Source organism: Falco punctatus, assembly GCF_963210335.1.
Source record: "Falco punctatus genome assembly, chromosome: 10".
NCBI lineage: Eukaryota > Metazoa > Chordata > Aves > Falconiformes > Falconidae > Falco > Falco punctatus.
Window position 1 is genome coordinate 33,853,315 of NC_137590.1, and position 21,246 is coordinate 33,874,560.

A 21,246-nucleotide genomic window follows, 5' to 3' on the forward strand; every position below is an offset into this window, starting at 1 on the left:
AAGGTCTGGGTCTAGGAGCTAGAGTCTGGCTCTGCTGATAGTTGTCTGGGCCATTAGAACAAGCGACTTCTCCGTCTCCCTGTCTTCTGTCATTCTTTGTGTTGTTCCTTGCAAGAGCAATTTTGCAAGAACAAAGCACTGCAGAGAAGCAGCTAATAGGTACATACAGCGCCTTCTACTATGGCACCTAAAAAAAGCCCAAGTTTTTTCCAGGCTGTACTGTAATAACAGTAACGTACAGAGATTAGCCAAGCCATGATACCAAAAGCAGCTTGAAACAACTTCCAAGAGACTAAAAGTAAAATGAAAGTAACAATTCCGTATTTTGCTTAACAGCCACAGCAACACCATCAAACCCATCAGCAAGTAGATTTAATAGCCAGGCTGTTGTCTCATTCAATAAGCAGTATGAATATGTATTAATTGGCAAGCTCAGAGTAGGCTTCCTTGAATTGGGGCAGCAGTGGGGGTCCAAAACGGAGGAAGGTCAGCACCTGAGCTTTCTCCAGTTACCTCAGTTTATTTGAAGTGTAGCAATTCCTTGCTCCATGCAGGTCAGATTTAGATTCCAGTGAGACCCAGGGTTTACCACAGGCCTGCAAACTATGCGCTTCTGCCAATGTTTTGATAGGATTGCCACTGCTAAGTGACAGTCCCCACAGAATGCTTCTGTCTACCATTTCATGCATCATCTCATTGAATATAATCTGATTGCACAAGGTGCAATTAAAGCATGGTATGAATCTTGAGTACTGGACGTCCAGCTTCACACACTGGACACATACTTCAACATGTGCAGGTGTAAGTTGATTCCTGAAATAAATGGAAAACAAGAAAGTGCAAATATTTAACCTCCATTTTCCTGCCAATTCTGCCTCTCTGTAAGGAAAGTGATGAAGAACTAGGATTGCACAGGTTTTCCCATTTTCCATATGAAAATCACAGAGGTCACAGTGTAACATAAGAGAAAGCTGAGAAGGATAGGGGAAAAGAGTAAAATAGCAAGTAGATATGGTGAGAATCCAAGACCTTTTCTATCCTGCCTCTGTAATCTAGCTGGAGCACATCCAAGTTGACATCAGCAGTCCAGCCAAAAAGAAATGCCTCCTGGCCCTTACAGTTTCTGATGTGTTGCATCAAATGCTGTCAGTTCAAATTAAGCAATGCTGTTTTCACACTGCATCCTGCCTGCTGTCTGACTTGTTGCACTTCTGTGTGCAACTGCATCGTACCCTGGCAGAGGCTGGTACTGCCCTACTCCCTGGATGGTTTGAGGAAGCAGCATGGCCAAGCTGGCAAAGCACTGGAATAAGGATCAGACTTGCCTACCTCTGCAGCTCTCTGGAACTAGTCCCTTCACTCCCTGGTTCTCTCCAACTTTTTGTTTAGATGGAAAGACTGCTAGCCATTCAGAACAGGAGACTGATGCTTGTGCAGCCCACAGCAAACAGATTTCCAGGCTCAGCTAAACACACAGCCTCAAATGAATAGCAGCAGCACTGAAAATAAGTGGAGAGTGCCCAACTACTGCTACACTTTATATTTAATTGTGTTCTGTGTCCAGATGCTTCTACTTTCTCTGCAGACCATTTTTCTACTCATTTGAAATGGCAACAGGTACATTCAAAACAATTGCAACATTCAAAAGCTACAAATAGATGCAATACAGTAGCAAGGATTTTTGGAGGAGGATTAACAAATCTCAAACTGTTAAGGTGTAAAATTATGTTGTTTTGAAAACTGGAGTAGACAAAACCCATACACAACATCTCTGGCCTCTGTGCCTTGCCCTTCCAATTCTTATGGTCAATATATTCTTGGATCTTAAGACCAAACACTCTTTATTTGCCCTCAGCTGTTAAACGAAATAACTGGACTGTTGAGCACAAGAGATTACATCACAGCAAATACAAATTTTCCCTCACAACACACTGAGGATCATCTTTTACACCATGCCAGACCCTTAAGTGCTACCAAATTAGTGCTGTTTCATCTCCTCAAACTAGCAGACACTGAGTTTCCAGGGCTTTTAGAAGCTATACGCACAAGGTTTCACACTTTTTTTTTTTTTTAGGAAGAAAAGCGTGGGTCAGAAAAAACTTTTTCTTTGGTGTGGTTTGGAAAAAAACTCATCTTTCCTGATTTTAGAGACTGTCATTCTTTTCCAGATGCTCCGATAACATTTTAGGGCTTCACCTGTTAGACAAAATGAGGTCTACATTGCAGAGCTCAAGGTTTCTTGAGCCAGATTCCTATGCTCACCTGGGGGATGTCACTTATTTAAATGTCCTGCCTTATGTAGCCATTGACTTCAGCTGCAATCATGCCCCTAGCTCCATGTGGTGGCAGGATTTTCTTCACAATACATGTATTTTTTATGGGCCACTACACCCATCTTGTAGGAGGAATTCCTTGCCAGAGCATGTTTTATTTCTTGTCAAGACATACGCTTTACTGCAGAGCAGCCCTTTGTGGAGTAGCAAAGGAGGCTACCTTCTCTTGCTAGTACAAAACAAATGTCTCAGAAGGAGACACCTCACAATTTATTCACAAAGCCTAGGACACAGCTGTTCTAAAGGAAAAATAAAAGATGGACAAAATACAGGTTTAGGTTCCTTAAAGTGTCCTGGGGATTATATACACTATCCATTTGCATAGACTCTAGTGTGGTATGATGGGAAACACCACTGGAGTCCATAGCCATATTGAGCCCACAGGACATCCTAGCAAGTTACCAGCCTAAACATGTAACTGTTATCTCTTGACTACTTAATTTGTGTTTCTTTTCCCCTTGCATTCCTTCTCTGGTTCCCAGTGCATTAATTTATCTTGTCCACAGACCTAAAGAAGTTATAAATACTATCTTCTTTGCCTGCTTCCTCTCAGGTAGGGCACTGATTTACTCCTGAAGACTTAAAGAAGGTGCCCAGTCAAGTAAAGAAGTGCAACTTGCACTTGCTGAGACTTGCTCATACAACCACACCCTTTCAAACCACTTGGAAGGAGTGTCTCAGAGCAGGTTTTCCCACTGAGAGACGTGATCTTCCACCTGTTGACCTCTGGCATGGAAATTAAGAGGGAACCTGTCTCAGTAGACCATGCAAGTGTTTTGAGAAACCCTGTTCCTGCTACTCTTGAGAAAATCCTTTCCTCCTCCTCTTTTCCTTCCACCCTCCTTCCTAACACTTCTCATTTGGCATGTCTATTACATTTACAGACACGCTGCTGCATAAGAAAGTGTGATGCAATGAAAGATCTCTGCTGTCTCTTTCCAGAACTTCATGGTGCTAAAACCAATAGCACACATTCACCGTGGAACAACCCAGCTCAAACTGGCCATGCTGTAGGAAAAACCTCCCTTAGAGCAAAATGGAGACTGGAGACTTGTGGGCTTCCAATGTCATCATAGCGTGGAGTCTTAAAACAGCTAGGTCAGATCCTGAAAGCCATAATGCATAAGCAGAACAAAGATTCATACTGGCTAATTTACACCACCGACTCTGCAGTTAGTTCAAGTATCTGTGGAGTTTCGCTGAAGACAAACACTAAGAGGAAGACATCAAAGACCTTAACAGACCTTGTAGTGTTTACTACAAGGACATCCAACCAAGATCTTTCTGTGATCATTATTCCAGAATAAATGGATTGGAAAAAGCAGGCAAGAAGTGTTTGTTCAGGCAAAGGAGTTTTGGATTTTAACGTTCCCTCTGATTTTTGCATAGTTTTGGCACTTATATTTAACAACTGTTCCAGTGCCTCTTGCTGAACAAGGAGCTAGGTGTTACAGTAAGCCTATGTCAGTAGTGCTAACCAAATGCTTGTGATCCTGAGCAGATGGAGAAATGCAGCTGAGTGGCATCATATGCATTTTACTTGTTTCTTTTTTCCCCCTCTCTCCTAGCCTCCATTACTGAAATAAAGATTGCTGAATCCACTCAGTCCTTCTGCATTTAGAGCCAATACCCAATTGCTTCTGTAATATTTTTTAGGGCTTTATCAGTTCAGTTTTACATGGCTCATAACAAAGCTTTAATCACTTTCTTTGTGAGATAACTCAACAGTCTTCTAGACAATATGACAATAGTACATTGGTCCTAAAATTAAGCAAGAGAAGCTGTATGCTAATTCCTCTGTAAAGACGTCCTGTGAACAAACCTGGCTCCACAACTTCTATCTTTGCATATTTTAACTGCTACCAGAGAGTTATCAAACCTCTCTGTAGTATAGCCAAGTTCTTCTTCATCTGGTCCTTTTTCTCATTGTCTTGTTTGAATGTCAATTTGACTCCTGGTTAGAATCAGAAGCTGAGAGTTCGCAGTGCTGTCACTAGGTAATTTTTAACCTTGTTCCACAACCATCAAAGAGACTAAACATTTCAATTTAATCCACATGCTCTCAGTTCTTTGTTGAAAGTTGCTAAGGCAGATTTGAGACATTTTTCTAACCACTCCAAGTTGCTCTCATGTTTTCTCTCAGTTTCCTGTGTAGGTCTTTCACATTTAATAGAGCCCTTCTTCTGGCAGAATAAAGTGTGTTGAATCAGACAATTTTTTTTTAAGATGACTGGCACTTGTTCTTGTCAGATAAGAAATCCAACAAACCCAGGTAGAGAGAATCCCTAGCTGTAGAATAAATGGTGCTTGTTTAAGACAAGACTGTAGGTATGAGCAAGGGCTTCCACAGAGCTGCAGTTGCAACACTGTTTAGTTTACCAGTAACCACATTCTCTGGAAGTCGTCAGTGGCATATACAACAAGGTCCAAATCCTAACAGGGTTGTTTAAGCAACTAAGTAGAAATTAGAAATCTTGTTACTCATGGATTTGTGATGAAGCAACATATTCAAAGTGATGACCAAGTAGTGCATTTAGCATCTCTGAAATTCAGCCATGCTCAGAAACCTCAGGTCAAACTCTGTTATAAAATAGGGTGAGTCATGAAGAATACAATTGCCTTGAAGGTCTCTCAGAGACCCCCAGGAGCTTGGCATGCCTATGCAGAAATAACCAAAAGTAGATTCATCCTTGTCAGGATTTGAATTGCAACTCTGTCATATATGAAGCTCAGAGTTAGTTGATAATTACTTATTTAGGTAAGCAATAGTGTGCACTACATGTTAATGTTTTATAATATGGGGACTCAACAGGAAGAAGGTAGCAACTAGAAAGAAAACTCAGCAGAGAATTTTGAAAGGATAGCATCTCTCTCTCATCTTACTTAATATTGAAATAAATTGTCCCAAACAGACAAACATGAATATAGACTTTTGTCATTCTTGACCTAGAGAAATTTAGATTCAGTGCTTTAATATGAATCTGTAACACAAAAAGCTTATTAGGTGGAATTTACGAAACTGTTTTGCTAAATGTGGATTGCCCAGACTATTGACTTTGAACCATTTCCACTGCTTTTTAAAAAAGAAAACTTTGTATCTTATTGTTTTCCCCTACTCCTGAAATACTTTTCTTCTTCTTTAAATGGGGCCATCACTGAGAATTGCACAGAGATGCACAAAGATTGCACAATGCAAGAAATGGTGTAATGCAAGCATGCATTTCACCCTCCTTTTAAAACATACTACCTAGTGAAAGAAAACATCTATCTTTTTTGTAAACTTCTTATTTTAGCTCCAAATCATTAGTATTTTGCCCAGTTCATTTGGAGATTCAGGAATTAATTCATCTACAAAAGGGGAGATAAAAATTATGCAGATCAAGGAGGGGAAAAAAAAAGGGGGGGGGGGAATGTTAGATATGAAACATAATATCCCTCAGGCTATTATGTTACCCACTTGTGTTTTCATTAACATTCAATATTTCTTCTTTTAACTTGCAACTTGTATGCCCTGTATTTTAAGGCATCAAATTACACTGCCATATTGAGGATTATTTAAGCAATCCCAGTAAGTAGGTCAGCCAGTAATTTACTCTTGGTTTATTAGAGGGTGCTAAAAGAACAGAGCAACACCGTTATTTGGTAAATGAACAGCTGGACCCAAATTGTTGGGGGATAAAAGGCCATTAGTTGAGAAAATGTTTTGTTAAGATTTCTAGTGCAAAGGAAAGTATAGCAAAATCTTTGTTTGCCACACAAATTTGTGTAGCGAGCAAACACAATTAGAGCAGCCTCTTTTGCACAGCAGGTTAGATTAAGCATCAGGAGGAACAATGCAGAGAAGAGCTCTGTATGACCCAGGGGACCGAGATGGAGGATGCATTTGGTCTTGTGTAGCCTGATTAGACTAGGTTTTTCCCCAACTGTGTTAACAGTCCAGAAGCTACCACTAAAAGAAAGAAAAGGATCCCAGTCGGTTTTCTTCATAATTACAAGGAAGAATCATTCAGTTACGATTCTGACATACGTAAAAGCAAAAATGATGAAGTTGTTCTTATGAAACTAGAATAGCCTTCTGGCACCAGACCTCAGATATTTACTTGTGAACTAATCTCCAATTTCCCAGTGTTCCCACTGGAAATTCTCTCCAGTACTGTAATGCATCAAATGAATTTTAAAGAGAAGGTATTGATTTTGATGCATGGCTGTAGGTAAATATGAAAGGCTAGCAAAAGCTTTTAAAAGACACTAACTGAATGGCACAGAAAGGGTGAAAAGGGCAAAGATCTTGTCTTAAAGCAGGCAGATCAAAGCTGTAACATTCATCCTTCCTTCTGAAAGCAGTATCTGCAGCTCCTCCATGTGAATACTCTGTGGTGAGGGATTTCCATGGATTTGGATAAAGATGAGGGTGATGTCCTGTTTGTGCATCACCATCCCCAAGAAACTGTCACAGTCATCCAGAATGGGCAACTGTGTATGTTCATCCTTGGCATTCAGAAAGGAGGCAAATGGTAATGCTCTTCTGCCTCAGTTCTTTTACAACAGTGCAACTGTGCCTGGGCTGTGGTAGTGAACCAGAAGTTTTGCTGACGTTGGCTTCAAGAACTTCCTTGAATGGTAGCTCTCAATTACAGGTTGTTTTTTCCTTTACTTAGAAACTTTGCTCCTTAAAAACAAGTTTTATTCACGAACCCAGATCTAGTTGGCCTTCCTCAGTGCAGGAAACTGATTTCAAAAGTTCAGCTTCTCTTCCCTTCCTCTCTCCCTCACAAAGAATTTTTTTTTCATAACCTCTGAAGCAAAAACATCATTAAATTTCCAAATCACTGCTAGAGGGTTTTATGGGAGGCTTAACTTTCCAAAGGAGCCTGCAAGAAATCAGAATGAGGGTTTTATTAACAGCTAATTAAAAATATCCTCATAAGTTTTCATATTTATAAAAATGCAGAGGGCAAGTAAGACCGTCATGTTTGCTCTGCTACAGAAAAGAGAGAATATGAGGCAGCAAGCAAGAAGAAATGGGTATTCAGAAGGTCAATGTTGGGACAGTCCCTGGTCTCTGTTTAGTTCCCAGTTTTCTAAGTTCATAGCTTGTGGTGGATAACAGCATGTTCCTATTAAATACTGGTGACTATTAGGCAGTTACAGAATACATTTTTGAACACATTACAAAGATCAGCTTTCCACAGAAGGCAGTATGTCCAAATCCCTGCTGTCCAGAGCATTAGGAAACTTGGGCAAATGCATGCATAGAGGCAACCACTTTTTTAAGGGTTCAGGAAAACAAGTATAGACTCAAAATATGAACAGAAATTCAATAAATTAGGGTGGTAAAAGGCAATAAATTAGGGTAGGGAAAGGCAATAAATCAGGGTTGTACCAGCCTGATGGGGGAAACACATTTCATCAGAAATTCATTTTAAAGAAAAGTCCTAGATCCTTCCCTGACAACCCCGAGGGCTGAAGGTATTTCTTGTAACTGAAAATTAGCCCAACAGCCTTGTAAGCAGCAGTATCACTCTCTCTCCTTCAGGTAACCAGGAATCAACCTATTTAGGATGTCATGCATCGCATTCCATCTGACCGCCCAGAAGCCAGCAGAGACTGCACAGTGCAAGTTGTTTCCTGAAGAAAACACTCTGCAGTCAATAGGCAATTGGATCAGTTGAAGTTTATGGCTAGTCCTAAGGCACAGCCATAGAAAGAACACATATGAAGAACATATATGAAGAACACATCCTTCAGGTGGCACATGAACAGACTGCTGCTCCATCGTTTTCTCCAAATTCCTCACCTAACTTCATTGCTAACAGCTGTGGCCACCTTATCCGCATCCAGGCCCTGCTGCCAGCAGGACACTGCATAACTGACCAAACAAACCAAAACAAGAAATACAGCTGCTGCCTTCAAGGTGTCAGAGACAGCATGACCTGCACAGACTCACTGCAACCTTGAAATAGCTCAAGCACTGAGGAGGGATGGACAGAAAAACTTAGAATTCTCCATTTGAAATAGTAGAGGAAGATGACAGAGTCAAAACAGGTAAGCAAAGCTCATGAGTGTCTTTTGCCAAAACCTAAAGAATAAGGCCATTAAAGAACATGTATGTCTCTGCCATGATGTCTAAGCATGTTAGTATTTCCATGGTCAAGAGAATCAGAGAGATGACTCAAAAGTGTTGGCAACAGGCAGCCACAAAACTCATGCAGTCACATAACTTTGTGCAGAGTACAGAAACTATCCAGGCTCCAGAGAGTCAGAGGGTGTCCGGCATTGTGAGGGATGAATCACCTTTCTTCACAATTCTCTCCTAAAATAAGAGGTTCAAGAGCAGAATCATAAATAAGACTGCAAAAAGCAAGAGAGCAAACAAGGATCCAGTAATCCCTTATTTGAAAACAAGCTTGACTCTGTGCTGCTCCCCCCAAAAAGGGCACTGTCAGTCTGTCCTGTGTACCTACTGTCTCACCACAAGACATTACAGACACACAGAGTCCATTAATAGATTCCCTTTGCAAAACTCCACTTCAGAAAACCATTTTCTTCCAAAGAAACTGAAACTTCAAGTAAAAATCAAATCATCTTACCCAGAAGATATGACAAAACTTTCCATGTCAAGAAACAGACAGGTGAACAGCTAGACAAAGGCAGCAGGATTCTGCAAAATGTCTGCTATATAGTATCTGTCTGATACCATGAATCACTAAATTACTGGTTTGTGACCTGTGGATTTTCCATTCCCTCACACAGCAGAGGGGAATATGGGCTACAACGTGCTCTATCAGAAGACTCAGTAGTACGGCACTTATACACTAGCTACAAAATACTGCTGAAAAATACACCAAAAGTAGAACCACCCCTGCTAGTCCTGCAAATACCACTTACAAGTAAGTGTACTTTACCCAAACATACTTTTCTGCCTTGAGTAAACAAACGTATGAGGAAAAAATGAACAGCTGAGAGAGGTTTCTTCTTTTTTTCTGTTTTTATGTCTAGTTTAAGTAATAAATAGATTGATTCTAGACTGATGACTTCTCAGTCAGGAGGGGTCATTTGGCTTTTAAAACCTTACAGGGACTGTAAGTAGACCACCGCTGCTTGCCTGTGAAATATGGTTGTGATCTAAAGTTTCATCCGCAATATAACGAAACTGGAAGAAGAATGCAAAAAAAAGTATCGGCATTTCTACAGGAATGGAGAAGTTATCACCTGAAATCCACACACAGAGCTTGGGTTCAAAGATGCAACAGCCTTACGAGTATGGCCCGACCTGCAGAGCACCGGGTGGCCAGAGCCATGCTGACAAGACAATGGCTGGAGGGCGAGGGCATGAGTGTGAAGTGGCCTTTTTGGGGAAAGGATATGTGACACTAGCCAGCCCTGTCCTACTAGCCCTGCCTGCTACACATAATGGATACTAGTTGAAAAGGAAAAAAGCCTAGAGAGCAGGTTAGTGGTTATTATGGGGTGCAGCAGGCCTGGCAGACTGGGGACCATGTACAGGCTGTAGCCTCACTAAGCAGCTGATGCAGGATAGGATCTTGTGAGCCAGAATTTTGGAGTTTAGCATCAAGTTACATTTGCAACTCAAATATCACTTCAAGCATGTTTCAACTTCTTTTCTTTTAAGCATCTATATTTTAACTGAAATCATTGATCTTTTCTGTGTATCTATACTTTCTGGACAAAAAAGAATGGCAGAGGCCAAGAGTGTACCTGTACCAGATATTAGGTGTTACTATGAAAAAATTAAGGCAAATTTATATTATTTGACCATAATGGAAAGAAGGCCCAGACCCATCAGGGGCTACGATAAAGAACACATCCTGGTTTCAGTTGTGCAGTCCTTTAAAGGGGCTGCTCTTACATACCAGCTCTTCTGCTTTCTTGTGGAGATGAACACATGATCAAAAGCAAAGCTGGACTGGAAAAAGGATGATTATTCTTCTGTGCTTCCCAGTTTCAGCACAGAAGCTGTTTCAAAGCAAAGAATAAACTCACTGTATTTCTTGAGGCAGCTGAGGAAAACCTTCACGGTTTGCTGTCAAGGTACACTAATCCCTCTGCATTCAGCACAACACTGCACATGCAGCAACATCTTTGGCAGCTGGGGCTTACACACAGTGCCCTTTATGCACTGAAACACAAGGCAGTTCTTAATGCCCAATCTCGAGCCTGGAATTTTGTTGTGGGTACATAAGGCAGAGTCTATCAGCCTAATTAGACATTTAATAAGGCACTGCTCTTATCATCAAGGTCCTCAGTGAAACCAGGGCCTTCCCACCGCCTTCAACTTTCCCTAAAAAATCAAAGCTGTATGCATCCTGAAACCACCTAGACAGCTCTTCCCTGCCACCTCCCCTGCCATGTCACGTACAGATTTGAACCTAGCAGCCTTTTCTTGGGACTAAGCATTTATTAGCTGCCTGTAGTTATTTTTCCCCAGGGTAATTGGGATGTGAAGAAGGTTGCATTGATAAACTGGGCTCTGACTCCCTGAGAGAGAACAGTCACCCTCTGCTTGCGACAGGTCAAGCCGATACGACCTTTCATGTTGGCAAGATGTCTGTTGGAGAAGCAGCTTTCTGACAGGATGGTACAATGCACATCTGAAAGCAGAACAACTACAAAGTTCCTCTTCATGTGAAAAACCACTGACTAGAAAAGCCAGGATCTCCTTAAAAGAAAAAGGGGCTTCCCATCAATATTCAGAAGTTTTAAGGAAAGTTTCCCCATCATCAGGTGCTCTCTTGCATTCAGGTGATAGGAAAGACAGCAAAGCATAGAAAGGAGAAGTAAGATTCGTTTGCTTTCTGTAGGTAGACATGTGTGCAGACATCTACCCTGATCACTCCATCCACATTCTCACTAATCCTGAATGTGGAAACTCCTTGTTTATCCTGTTGCATCACTGAAGAAGTTTCTCTGTTCCTCTCCACCTTCCCTCAGAGGCATCTTGGAGTTCTTCAAAGAAATAAATGGGTTTGGCATTTAAGGGACTGGCCTTCAGCTACAGACTCAGAGCCCTGAATCATGTGAGCCAGACCTGCCCTCAGCCTTGGAGCACAGGCTGCTTCCTTGTCAACACTTCACTAACACAGTGTCTGCACACTGGGGCCTCCTTTCTGCCGGTGGTAAAACTACACCCTCCTACAAACCCGATCCAGGTCTTCAAAACCCACGGAGATTTCAACAGAGATGACATTGCCAAACCAGCCCTCATCTTGTAAGACCTATCATCTGCACTGCTACCACCATGGTTACTTCTGTCAGAAGACTGGGAAGGATCGTTAGAAAGTGACAGCAAATTGAGTAACATATGTGAGTACTATCTGCACGTGCAACTGAGGAGCAATAGTTTCCAGACTAGAGCTTTGATGCTTTTCCTTCTAGATGGTCTGAACAAGAATGACAATTTTTGTCTTCTAATAATACTAAAGAACTTTTTTCCCAGCTCAGTGAGAAAGCTGGATCCCAGTTCATTCTTCCTCTAAGTAAAAGGAGAAGAGGCAAATGTGAAAGGCTGAATTTCAGGAGGACCTTTTACTTCATTGCAATGCACTTTTTATACACTCTTTAAGTTACATGGCAAACCTTTTGGGTAGATTTCATTAATTTACTGATAGATATAAAAAAGAGGATTAGAAAGACAATGAACTAACAGAGGGAGACAGGAGATTAGTGAAACATTTCACATGCAAAACTAGAACTGCATTAAGGAATCTGTCATCCCAGTCCTTCCCTAACCTCTAATAGCACCATTTTCAGCAGAAGGGTTTTGTGCTTCCATAACGCTTCCTCTGTAAACTGCCAGCAAAGGGTTACAACTCAGTGGAAAAGCAGACAGCTTTCAAGACTGACCAAGAGGAAGGTGTCTTCTGCAGAATAACAAAGTCAGAAGAAAGGGCAGGCACCCCTAGAACACATTATACCCTGATTTTTTGAGTTTGTCTGATCCCATCCTCTGTCATGGAAAGTATTAGCCCCACTCACCAAGTTCAGAGCTTGCAATCCTCGTTCTTACACCTGCTATTTTGCAGTTTCACACAAAGGCTAAAATCACCAGGATAGAGCCCATAAAGGGGAACCCCCCCCCCTTCTTTCAAGCCAAAAGAGCCTTGTTGCCAAGGCAAAGCCCAGTCCAGATGTGTTGGTAATTTCTCACTTGCCTGTATGAAAAAACACATATAGCCAAATATTTCCTCTTTGCCTTCCATCCAGCCTCGATGAATAACACAGCCTTTGCAAAGCTTAGAACAGAGACATCAAGCCATACATCCATGACAGTAGCCAGATGTTTTTTTGCAAAACTTCAGTTCTAGACAGAGCTGAAAGGAGAGTGAAAAGGCCATTTCCAGTGACATATTTCAATGTGTTTCACAGTCACAAGGAAGCAGGTCAAGTATGACAGCTCCGGAAGTAATAACAACTGAGGTGGATTTATTGCATTGCTCTTTGGAGTCCAGAAAGACTTTCTATCATATTTAAGGAAGGGTTGTTACCAAAACTGTAATTCTATTGCACTGAGATACAACTTCTTATCGCAGACACGTTGAGTGAAAGCCTCAAAAGTAAGCATAGACTAATGTTCTATTTTTCTTGAGTAACCAAAGTAACTCATTATCTATCCCAGAGACTCCAGCAGAACCCATGGTTGCACAAACGAAATAGCCAACTGGGCATTATGACCAAAATTTTCAAAAGCAGCTAGGGATGGAGTGCCTGCCCACTTTGTGACATTTTACAGTGATCTCTAATTACAGAAAGAATAGAGCAACAACCTCTCTCAGTCAGTTGAAGCTTGGTACCTTACATGGCTAGAGACTGGGAAAACCAAAGGGAAATCACAGAAAATTCCATCTCCACACAGTGAATTTGCCTTGGACCTTCATGAACCTCTCCTGAGGCTGAGCAAGTACTCTTTTAGAGCCAACATCCTGTGAAATGGTGTGCCACTCCAACCTGCAGAAGTGTAAGGGTGGTACAGGAAAAGCAGACTCTTTGCACCTGTAGTTGTATCACCAGAGAAACACCAAGGCTGGTGCATGTCTTTCAACCCCAAATAAAGCCAAAGTGGTTTTGCCCACATAACTGATAGCTGGTACTGTATCCAAATGCCTAACAAAAAACGGCTGGCCTTTAAAGAGATTTTTTTCTGGCTTCCTTCCAACCTGATTTCAATGCTATCTCCATAATATGCTAGCTTCCATCGTAACAGAGATGCAAGAAAAAAAAAGATGCTTGATAGTTGCACATATTAAATCCTGAGCCATTTTCCTTTGCTGCAGGTGTTGATATATCATCTAGTCCAAACTTACTGCAGCTCATACTTTTTATTCTTCCCAAAAACAGATGAATGAAGCAGACAAGGACAGAATTTAATTCCTCATCTTTCCCTCCCCTCCCCTAAATTAACCTCTTGCATGCTTCCAAAATGTGTAATCACGTGGTGGGAGACAATCTTTTCCTTTTCCAAGCAAGTCCTGAACACAGTAAACCCCATTTTGCTTGATGGAAATGTTGCAGGGATGCACTCTACTTATTTCTCATCACTTGACAGAAATGCTCCGTTTTTCTAATTTCTATTTATTTATTTATTTATTTATTTTTCCCTGGAAGAGGAAAAATTCTTATGCCAGCCCTGGGACATGAAGTTAAAATTACAAGCACACAAATTATTCTCCTCACTGCACCATTGCTGGGTAAAGCAGCCTCTCTGGAAACAATAGCTGGAGCTTGAGGTATCCACAGGGAAAACAGAACATCGTGCTTGATTTAATGCCCTTCTTATGGGATTTACTCTTGGCAAAGTGCCTATGTGGTTGATGTCAGAAGGGATGCATGATTCGCATGTGGATCCAATGCTCACTGTGAGGTAACTCTTTAGTACTCATGGAGCATAAAAGGAGTGAGCATCCCATGAATTAAAAAAACCACAAACACTAAAAGCACCTGAGAACCACCCTCCATCAGGAGAAAACTGAATGCTTGCCAGACTGGTAGAAGGAGAAAGACAAATATCCACATCTCTCTCCAATATAACCAAAGGCAGTGGTGAGAAGAAATTATTATTAGGTTCTATAATCAGACAATGAGCAGAACAGTGCCAGTGCATGAAAATCTGCAAACAAAAACATGAAACAAGCACAATTTTGAGTCCTTTTTTTTTTCCTTTTTTATGCCCTTTGCATCATTTTAGAAACAGACGCTATTTTTTCCAAGTGTGAGATAATTAATACAGGTAACATATATGGACAAATAAAGCCTCAATCAGCATGCTTTGTTGGAACCAGATCACTACCCATCAGAAATTTTCCATAATCCTGTACTTAACAAAACAAAACAAACAGAAAAGCCCCCTCAAACTTTTACAGTAACAAAGCTTGCAAGGTGAAAAAACGTGTGGTTTTGTTCTACCACTTGAAACAAAGCACCCCACTGCTGTTCACATGGCTGGAGACCCTGTTCACTAACAGAACTGCAAAAAGCTTCATTTTGGATTTAGAAATCTCTAGTGGATGAATGCAGTTCTTTCCTCCCTTATAACAGGTGCAGCCCAGGCAACCCAAAGACAGAGCATAGCAGAACCTGGTCCACTGCTATTTACCATGGATCTATAGATAATAAATAGTACATTGTTCCTTTTGGTAGCCGTTCAGGATTAGATCAGCTGTAACTACTACCTCTGCTTTGCCATTTAAAGGACTTGAGGGTCTGAGAACATTAGGCAGCTTGTTGCTTTTTATGGAGAAAATAAGTCTCAGAACTTGCAGAAATAATGCAGAAACAGAGAGGAATACTGTACATCATAACTCCTTGGGACCCCACAGATTCGCACTGTGATTTGTCAGTCTGCACAGGGAGGAAAAGCCTGGCTGTGAAAAGGAGACAAGCGAGAGTGTTGAAGCATAGCACCTGTACAGAACTAGTAGCCTTCCCTATTGGTATGACAAAAGAAAATAAGAAAATCCCTGCCAATATAACAAATCTTTCAAGTACAATGGAGCTCTGGGAAGACAGTAACAATTCCTCCCTCCAAAGCATGAAAACAACTGAGATCAATACAACTTAAGGATGACACTTGCCAAGCTCTCAGTTTTTTTGCACAGCATCCTTCATATAAACTAGGTCCAAAGTAAGCAAGTAGACACGCAGAAACAAACAAACAAAAAAACCCAACCCACAACCCAACCAACCTAATTTCCGCTTGAAAAGGAAAGAGATGCATTCAGATACTATTTGAGAGGAAATGAAGGAGCCTGTTTCAGAACTGACCTGGAAGTTGCAAATCAGGGACAGGCTGTGGTCCAGCTGGTCATCTGCTTTATGTATAGCTCCTACACAGTTAAAGGTAAGCTTTTGGATATATGCTACTACAAACCCACCAGTGATTTTAAAAGCATCCAAAGGACAGCATTTCATTCCAGAAAGCAGAAAAAAAAGGAGGAAATAATGGCTATTTTTTCCCTCTGTTTCCTGATACCTTTCTGTGCATTTGTGTAGTATCTAACATAGTGGGGTCCTGATGTCACTGGGCTTCACCTCTGACACTGTAAGAGCAGTAACAGGCTTTGTTACTTTGTTGAAATTAGTAAACTCACCATGACTTCAAAAGGGCTTTGTCTCAAGGCAGCGAACAATTTCTGAGCCTGTTTTTCTTCAAATTCTAAGCTTTGTTTTCTGTACAAATATCACCTTCCTTCTATTCGCACCTCTTACGCAGAGACAGGTCAACTCAGACAGATGGTGGTGAAGAAAAGCAGGAGTAAAGCAGTATTTGTTTGGTACCAAAGCAGTATTCCTTGCTGAGGGCAATAACTGCAGCACTCTCCCAAGGACTGGTGAAAATCTATCAACAAAACTAATCTCAGAGAAGAGGAAAAGCTGGAAGGGTTTTCACTAGAATCTAGCCAGCATCCAAACACTCGCTGTGAACTTGCTGTGAGAAATTCTGCATCTTTAGCAAAAACAATATGCAGAGTTATTTGCAAATTAACTCTGACTGTTCTTTCCTGTTACGCAACTCTTCATCATTTATTCTTATCTCTCTTTTCCTCTCCCTCTACAACTTGCATTACTTTTTGAAAATGTATCCCTTGTTTGAGGAACAGGATTTAATATCATCCTAACTGCCTCCTATATTTTTGGAGGAGGGAAAAGGAATGGAAATGAATATTATTTCATTTGCTTGCATATGCTTACACGTTAGAAGGGTGTGATAAACCTGGGATCCATACAGAGAAAATTCTCCCTTTCACCATGCAGGAATTTTATGGAGGAAAGGAAAGGTTTCTCCCTGAACAGGGATAGTGTTAGGAGATGAGACAGTCTCTTCCCCATAGACAAAGAGTTTTGGTTTCCAGGTGCCTTTTGTAGCCTCCTGGATCTGTTGCCTTATTCCTAAACAGAAAAATCCAGTTATTAGAGATAGCACTTATTCCTGTTTAGCACCCAGCACTCTTCTGTCTTTTTGTTTTGGACATAGTCTAATGTGCACAGAGGCACTGACTACAACACTGTGTGACAGAGGTTCCAGGATCAGAAGATACGGACATTATTTGTATTTGATGGTGGCAGAAAATAAAAACAAAATAGGACTTAAGAAAATCTCCGCAGATATCTATTAGCTTATTTTAAAAATAAAGGGAAGGGTTGCTGTTGATAAGCATTAGGGCAGAAAATCTGCCTTTACTGCCGGCAGGGAGCTCAGCTTTTATACTCATAATTTCTGCACCATGCCCCTGTATTAAGTCACAGAAAAGATCCTTAGAATAATGAAGAAATACAAACCTCCGTATTTTATAAATAACACTCTGCAGACCCTAAGTGAATACAAGGATGTAATTCACTCCAGGATTTCTGCAGCTGTTAATAAATCACTCAAGCTGCACTCTGGCAGTTTATGACATCAGCAGATCCCCTCAAGTGAATTACAGCCATTAATTTACACAGAGGAGGCCATCTATCATCTATTATTGACCATCTGTTACTAAGAAGATGTATATTTTTGATAAATTAGTAAGATTTTTATAGAAGACTTCTTTAATTTTATTCCTATGTACATTCATTTGCAATGTTCAACTTTGGGTTTCTAATAGTCAGTGAAAACCGACTTGTGACATCAGCCAGAGGTGATTACACATTGATTGCAGTGGTACGCCTCTCAGCAAGTTAGCGAGGCACAGTGGCTAGAGCTTAAGGCCATGCTCCTGCACAGATGGAAGGGATTGATCCTCTCAAAGATGGCACAAGATGATATTTACTCGCTCAGCATACAAAGGAAACAAATTCTCTGTGTGCCCATGCCAATAGAAAAGTGTCATTTGCAATGTGAAACCTGTTACCCCTTTGCACGTCATTTCTTCCCAAAAGTAAAAATAATGGCTATAGAGCATCTGCTTGCTGTAAACAGGAGACAAAACATTACCATCAATGAAATTTCAAGCTCATTACACTCTACTATTTACTTCAGCTTCTTCCTTGTGTTTCTTTCTGTTTCCTCATGCTTCTACTTCACTGGGTGATACTGCTGGGCTCTTTAAATCGGTGGAACTGGTGATAGGGATTTGGGCACAGTATTTCCAGTTTAAAATTCCAATGTAAGTTATATGTTGGAAAACAATATGTTCCAATATAAGTTATAGAACAAGACGTGGTGTGCCTTAATACTTTCACAGCACAAAGGTGCCTTATAGCCCAGCAGGCCTGCTAAAGAGCCAGAACATGTATGACAACTCGGCTTTGTTATTGGCACATAAACGCTCCCAGATGTCCGTTTCAGGAATGCTTACGCTGGTTCTGTGTAAAAGTACTGCAGAATAAAAGTAAGCAAAACAACCCCAAACGTCTGCGTGGCTGAGTAAAACTGTCGAGCGGGTGATGGACTTTTCAATTGTGGTTATATGTTTGTAGTCCTCCAAATTACCCATTGCCACAGTATTTAAGTCAGATTTGCAAATAAAGTAAGAATGGACATACAGGCATACAGGGACAAAACACCATTTGCCCAGCTAGAGCTGTATCTTTTTCAGCTTAAGCTGGATTTGGCTTCATATCAATGGAAAGGTTTTGTTGCAGGGGTGGTTTTGAATAGGGAAGCTTAGGGCTGAGGGCTGGATTCTGACCTGCAGCTGTGGGCAGAAATCTGGACCGATACAAAGCCCCAGAGATCACAACGCAGCAGCAGCTTCTTCACGTAACTCAAGTCTAAATTTCAAGTTTTGCCTCTTGAAAGACGTTTTTTACAAAACCACTCATGACATAAATATTTCAATAACTACAGATTTTCAGTGAAAACCAGATGACCAAAAATGTTTGCAATAGTAGGCCTGTACTGTCATAGCATATATGGGACAGTAGAAATGTAAAAGTTAATATTCCCAAAGTGGGAACTTCTACGAAATCAGGAAAAAGCAGATTTTTATAACTGCAATGACTAAGAAATACTACTTTGGGAATTAAAGGCTACTGATTCTTGCCAACTGAAATAAACTCATCCATTGCCTGGCAGACGCTCTAAATCTTTTGGTCTCATAATATCAGAAAAAAATTCTCCAGCAGAAGTCACAGAATCACCACAGATATCCCAAGTAACACGTAACTGAATGAAATTTTTTTGCCTTTAGAAAACAGTGCCATCATCACCATCCTTTGATAACTAATTGGAAAACAATAGAAGTTTGTTTTATCTGAGACCTTTCATGTTCTGGTGAGGGTTAAGCCTGGTACAGTGGTATTATCTTAGGCAGTGAAACTGGTGTTGAATCTATGTCTTTCACAATAAAAAATATAACAAATTTATGAAACTACATTTGGTTGGGAGCTAATTGCCATGTTATCTACTGTTTTCCAGAAAAAACATGGGCACTCAAAAATTTTTAACAGGGTAAGCTTATTCCTGAAGCATCCTGTCATGATTTGACCATGGCTTGAACACCCAACTTTCTTATTTTCAAAGGCGGCATTTTGTTTTGTTGAATTAATTCAACAATGGGAACTACAATGGGAAAACAATATAACATAGAAGAAATAATAAACCCAAATGTAATCAAACCGGAAACAATGCTTATTTTTTCTTTAACTTTTGTTACCAGAATAGCAGAGGAAATAAGGTTTAGATGAATGTATTCTGAAAAAAATAACATCCTTTCAGATGTAGCCAGGGCTTTGTCACTAGATCACCTGCTGGAGTCTACGGTGGAGATGTAAATAAGGGTTTCTGTGTGCACTGCTTCAAACACAATTAAGGACTTACCACCTGTTGCTGGAGCTATGAAAAACTCTTGTTACTGTCAGGACTGAAGCCGGCATCTTCCACTCTAGCAATATCTAACCTTCCGACGCGACAGCACTCGTTCCCGTAAATATACGGGACAACCTGGTGCATCTATAAAACCATATACACACATTGTTACCAATATTATCAGTGTGTCAGTGCTTGCAATGTTATTAATAGCCCATTCAGGTCTGAAGTGAGTCTTTCAGAGATTTGTAATTTAACCGTAAAAGTCTGTGTTAATCTGGTTTAGCAATGGGGCCTGCAACAATCTCAGCTTCAGAGGCAACTTCTTGTTATCAAATTAGAGTAAAATCTATTTAGCTAACAATTTGGTTTGTTGGGGCACACAGACAATTGTTTTGCTTATATAATTAAAGCAAAATTAAACCCCATTCCACAAAAAATTGTATTTAATTAAAAAAATTTAGCATCCTACTGGGGACAAAACTGAGGATTTAGCATTTTTGGCAAGTGGCTACTGAAAGATGTTATGCAGCAAAGCTTTTCCTCTTCCACAAGCATTCAAATTTAGCTTAAAATGAATGCAAATAACTGAAAAGCTTCTAGTAGACTTAGGAAATGGTATTTGAGAACAACCCATACTGTAATCAGCAGGCCACATGACACCACACACGAAGGGCAACACGAGGCATGTCATAAAATAATAAAACTTCTGAACTTTGAGCAGAACACACTTGCCTTCAAGTTTTCCAACTCCTACAAATGTGGAAACACTCGGCAGTTACTGTATTAACAAGTTTCTGGGTGTTTTTTTCTCCAGAAACGCGTTTAATTCATCCCTTTTCTGCTGCCGTGGTGGCCTGGTATCCCACTGCCACCTTTTGTTCTGAGGGGGCTCGTGCTGAGGGGCAGGCGACCCCCCCCGGGTCACCCCCCGGCTCCCCGGGGTGGGCTTCAGGAGCCGGGAGTAGCGGAGAAGGGGGCAGCCCGGCCCCGCAGGGCAGCCCAGGACGGGAGGAGCCGTCCCAGCCCCGGCAGGCCGCAGGGGCCATTTTTAAATGCCTCTCCTCAGCGGCGGGGGGAGCAGGTGCGAAGCCCGGAAGCTCCCTGAGGCGCTGAAGTTGCGGCTCCCGCACCCTCAGGCCGACTACCCCCTCACAAACCCCGGGGTCAGAGCGAAAGAAGCACCTAAAGCCCCCTCCAACCACCCGGGACCACCAAAGCAGCCGTTCACCACTCGCCCCCGCGGCGGGGAGTCCCCCGTATTTAAAGGGCAGCTCCGGGCGGAGGGATCCCACCTCCGCGTGAGGCTGACCGGCACTTCTTCCCCGCACACACGGCCCGAGCAGCGGGTGGACCGGATCTTGTTTTCTCTCAGCGAAATCCCTCCGCCGCGGCGCAGCGCCGCGCTGAGCTGTCATGGGAGCGGCAGACCGCGCCGTCCCTCCTGCACGGCCGGGGCGCGGGGGCTGGAGGGCGGCCTGGGCTGTCTCTGTTGCCGCCGGAGTGAGGGGGCGGCGGGAGGGAGCGGGGGCAGCGGAGGTTACGGGAGGGGGGCGGGCTGTGTTTTCTTTCCAGCGCTGTATCCCTCCGCGGCGGCGGGCGTGAGGCCGTGCTTGCCGCCGTGTCCCTCCGCCGCCGGCAGCGCAGGGGCAGGCGGTGTCTCCCCAG

General features: G+C 41.8%; 1 protein-coding gene across 1 annotated transcript in view; it reads right to left on the reverse strand.

The window, feature by feature from the left end:
* The window catches only part of LOC308070870 (uncharacterized protein C11orf24 homolog), a 96,024-nt gene extending 76,314 nt beyond the window's left edge, over positions 1 to 19,710 (reverse strand). Inside the window, exon 1 of the mRNA XM_080405553.1 lies at positions 19,591 to 19,710. The gene's annotated coding sequence lies outside the window, so the exon portion shown is untranslated. The remainder of the gene's footprint in view (positions 1 to 19,590) is intronic.
* Positions 19,711 to 21,246: the final 1,536 nt, after the last annotated feature.